Below are 4,757 nucleotides of genomic sequence, written 5' to 3' on the forward strand. Positions count from 1 at the left end.
TTTTTTTTTTTTAATTTTGGTACTGGGGACAGAACTTGGGTCCTTGGGCTTGCAAGGTAGGCAGCAGAACCACTGAGCTAAAGCCCCAGCCCTATCTTCTGCTTTCCACAGTCAGCACACATCCAGTGAGCCGGGAACGCTGCAGAGAGTTAGGGACAGTAGGCTGGAGACCACCAGACTCTCAGCCATCCCACTGTGTTCAAACTTCTCACTGTCCATGGGAGCACAGCCCCTCTGATGGATTATTGATTTCTCAAAGGCAGGAACCCTGCCTTGAGTTTCCTTGATGTACCTTACATCACCTAGCTGCAGATCCCCACTCCAGGCATGCTGATGAGGGCATTCCTCTTTACCTCTTCCTAAGACTCTAGCTTAAACAAGTGGTGGGAGTCATATTTCACAACCAGGCTTGGCTGTGTGGGTCTGATACCCTTGATGAAATAGAAGCTTTTCTTGGGCAAGCATTTTGGCCTTAATTATGGAAGGCTAAATTGGTGCCAAACTCATGATACCTGAGCACTAACGGTGATTATCTGTAAAAAAGAAGCCAGACACAATGGCTCACACTTGCCATCCCAGCACTCTGGGAGGCTTAGACAAGAGGATTGCAGTTCAAGCCCACTTTAGGGGGCTTTAGTGAGGCTGACCCATGTGAAGAGATGAACCGCCCTGCTGAGCCCTGCTCAGACTTTAGAAAAAAACAAATGACTGCTGTTGTCTGAGCCACTAATCATGGTTGGTTTGTTACTAGGAGTTATTGTGCACTTTGTTGCACCAGGAGATTCATATAACACATAGATACCAACACCGCCTGGTTTATGAAGTATGGGAAGTAAAATCACCATGGATTCTGTCAAAGATGTAGACAGGGAGTATGAGTGGAGGTGATTTTATAGTGGAATTTTAGCTTTATCTGTGATGTATTATGCACATAACTACATTTTCATAAAGGAGAATGAATGTATGTGTTATTTGTTTTTTTAGACATGGAGGGGGCAAGCATTAAGTTACTAATTCTCTGGAAATGAATGTTTGTTAGACTTCTGCTCCTTTAACTTTCAAGAAAATGTTTAATGTAGCAACTATAAAGATTCTGATTCTATAAACTCAATTAAAGCTGAAAAAAAAAGATTCTGACTCTAGATCTATGTGAGTTTAGATTTAGATTCTGGGACTTGATTTTTTTCAATATATCTCCAACTCTTCTCTCTCTTCATCCTAAGGCTGACCCCAATCCTCCCATCACCTCTGACATTCTGCTTCCTTAGGGCTCCCTTAGTGGTTAGTCCTTCTCTACGTCCTTTTCTTAATCTCTTTCTCCAAGTTTTCCCTCCATCCCTACCAATTTGAATCCCAAAGGGAAAGGGACTGTCCTTAGTGAGGCCACCCACTCTGTGCCCATCCCTCTCCCCCACTTCCTGACTCCTCTAGGATCCTGCTCATGAACTATTCCTAATCGCTCTTCTTGCTTCCACTTCCTTGCCTCGGCCACCTACAGATCAGCTCGAGTTTATCCCACTTGTAAATTAACACACAGGGCCTCCGGTTGTGTGCAAGTATCTAGGGCAGAGCCATCACGCCGCTGCCACGCTCAGACTCTACCCAACCCTGGGCCCTGTGATCTGACGCGATCTGTCACAGTCCTTCCTAGTCAGTGAAACAGCTCTCCCTCAGGTTCCCCGGCCTGTGAAGGGCCAGTCCTCAGGGACACTGTCGGCTTTGCCTTGCAGGGCTGCGCAGGACCTGGGGAGGGCTGCACCCCTCTGGCCTCTCTGGGTGGCTTAGCTCCTGCTCTTTCACTGCCACCCCCTCCCCTCTGCTTGGCCTCCTCTCTGCTGTCCACATGCGGCCTTGATCTTACTGGGTTCTCTGCCCTCCCCCTTCTCTCTCTCCCCTTCCAGCTCCTCTCTTGCAACTCCATGCTTCTCCCTATTTTTTGGTTTCACATAAATACTGCTGTGGTTCACATGTGTCCCTACAATTCTCAGGTTGGAAACAATCCCCATGCAGCAGAGTTGGGAGGTGGGGCCTAAGGAGAGGGGCTCAGGCCACGAGGGCTCTGCTTTCATGAGTGGGTCAACACCACTGTCACAGGGTGAGTGGGCTGTTAGGACAGTGAATTCAGCCTCTCTTGTCCTCTCATGCTCTGGTGCCTTCCTATCTTCCACCGCGGGGTGGCACAGCACAAAGGCTTCTCCACCTACCTACACCATGCTCACGGACTCCCCACCCTCCAGAACTGAGCCAAATCGATTTCTGTTCATTATCAGTCACCCGGCTTCCTCAGGTATCCTGGTACAGCAGCACAACACACAAACGGCTGTCCAGGGCATCAGAAAATCACCAGGCCAACTCTAAACTCATTTCCCCCGCTCCTGCTGCACCCCTTCCCTCCTGTTCCCCTCCACGCTTAGCCCTGACTATGCTGTCTGGTTTGAAGCTTAGCAACCATCCCAGGGCTTCCTTCTCCTTCACCTCCCACTCATAATTGGTTACCAAGTTTGGTACATTATTCTTCCTAATTATCTTGCAAATGCAGACACCATCTCCCAGTGGGTCCAGCTCATCATTTCTCACCCAGATTCCACAATTATCTCCCAACTGCTCCCCCCCACCCCCACATCTGCGCTGGTCACGGATAATCAGGAGTCACCTCTCTCCCAGAGCGAACCTTCTAGAATGCGTATCTGTTCATAACACACCCCTGCCTAATTCTCTCCAATGACCACACCCACACTCCTCGGCCTACCACTCCCCACCCTGCCTCTGCCTGCCCCCCTCTGTCCACACTTCCCTCTGCCCCGGAAGCTATGCCGCCATCGCTGTGTTCATCCATTTGTCCTCCCTGTCCACTGTTCATCACACACCCTCTACTCCTGCCCCAGCCCAGCTCTTAAACATCATCCCTCTTCAGTCCTCCTGTGCTTCCTCTCTCTGTCTTAAGACTCTGCACAGCAGTTTCCTTCTCTGCACCCCAGGACCCTGCACAGTGCCTACACTAAGTTGGGACTCCACACATTTTGGCCATAGAGCTTCTTAAAAATCAAACCCGAAAAGGCAGAGGATTCAAATTAAGTATTATTTAATTACTATGTGATCATCGCTGAACGAGGGAATCAAAACGCATAGGTCCCTGCCTCTGAGAGCCCCTGAGGTCTGTGTGAGTGGGTCTTCCTCCCAGACACAGAGCTAGTTGGTGATTGCATTTATTGCAATTCTAGCTGGTAGGGCAAGAACATGGAAAGGGAACCAGAAGGTGCCCAAGAAGACAAGGGACAGTTTATGCAACTCTCACCTAACTCTACAATTGACATTATTTCCACACTTCCAAGCCACCTCCTGGCCCCTTTCTGCTTTTCTCCATCTAAAAATGCTCCCAGAAGGCCGGGGATTTAGCTCATTGTTTCCTCCACCTTCCTTGCAAGCGTAAGGTCCCAAATTCAATCCCCGGTACCAAAAAATAAATTAAAAATAATAAAAAAATAAAAATGCTCCCAGAGTTGAAGCCCAGCCGTACACCAAACACATGTGATGTCCACGAAAGTGCGCAAAGAGCCTGTGGGAGAGGAGTGACTCCAACCCCTCCCTAGCTCACATACAGTGCCCACACCTACCCTTCCACCTGCTGCAGGTCCAGGTACACAGGGCTTGGCTAAGCTGGCTGGGATCTGAGGGGCAGGAGAAGAGTCTTTGACAAAAATGGAAACTTACTTTCACTCCTGGTGCTGGAGGCTGGGCAATTGTCTGCCTCTGTCAGGGGTCCCCACCCACTTCCGGTATGCAAATGTAGTCTGGCCAACACCTTAGGGAAGTGCTGATGGCCACGTACCCCCCAGGTGCCCCCCCATTCAGGCCACACCCCTCTTCCTACCCTAGCAGCAGCCAAATGATCAGGAGGAGCCTCAGGAGCCACCAGCCCTGGCATCTCTCACCCTCCTTGAGGCCAGCTCAGCCCACCCCCTGGCCCCAGGGCTCTCCACACAATCCTCCCTCAGGCCAAATGTCCCACAGTCAGAGAGGCACAGAGGGCAGAGTCTCAGGGCCAGAGCCCAGGAAACAATGGAGAGCTGGCAGCTGCCTGCAGAGAGCCCTTACCGCTGGCCTGCCTGTCCGTCTCCTCTCTTTTAAACTAGAAAGCTCCCCAGGGCTGGGCCCTTAGCACAGCCAGCAAACAGCGAGTGCTCAGGAAAGGTTAAACAGGGTCTCTCAGCGGCTCCCCACTGAAAGCCTTCCTTCTCAGGGCTGAGAAAGCTTTAGCAGAGCGCTTAGGATCTTACCGGGAAAGCAGAGGCCTGAGCAGGGCCTGAGCTCAGACAGGCCCAGGAGGGGCCGTCCTTCTGCAGAGGGCAGGGAGAGCAGAGCTTCTCAGGCAGGCGAGGTGACCTGGGGTAGGGTGGAACTGAGCCCCAGGGCTAGCTAGCAGCCTTTGAGAGTCGCTGTGAGCTTCCCAGGATCAGATCAGCTGCCTCAACCACCAGCATCTGACCAAGCACTTCCTGAAGGGGATGGGGGCCAAGCGGCCACACCCTTCCTCCCAGGAACACCCAGCCTCCTCCCAAATTGCTCAGCCCACTCCTGCTCCAACCCCACCCCTGAGCCCCCACTGGTCACACAGAGAGACTCCTGGGGTGGTTAAGTACAGCTCCCTGGGCCTTCCAGCCCAGCCCCTGGCTCCCAGCCAGAGGGCAGGAAGCCACCAGGCAAGCATGCCAGCTGACTGGGGACCTGGAGTGCTGGGTGGAGCAGGCGAGGACCGC

The 4,757-nt window shown here is 51.9% G+C and overlaps 1 protein-coding gene across 1 annotated transcript in view; it reads right to left on the bottom strand.

The window, feature by feature from the left end:
* Positions 1-4,419, bottom strand: part of Syt2 (synaptotagmin 2) — a 77,411-nt gene extending 72,992 nt beyond the window's left edge. The window contains exon 1 of the mRNA XM_033762171.1: positions 4,278-4,419. The gene's annotated coding sequence lies outside the window, so the exon portion shown is untranslated. The remainder of the gene's footprint in view (positions 1-4,277) is intronic.
* Positions 4,420-4,757: the final 338 nt, after the last annotated feature.

This window comes from Fukomys damarensis, unplaced genomic scaffold (genome assembly GCF_012274545.1).
Source record: "Fukomys damarensis isolate Sample0158 unplaced genomic scaffold, DMR_v1.0_HiC HiC_scaffold_11, whole genome shotgun sequence".
Lineage (NCBI taxonomy): Eukaryota > Metazoa > Chordata > Mammalia > Rodentia > Bathyergidae > Fukomys > Fukomys damarensis.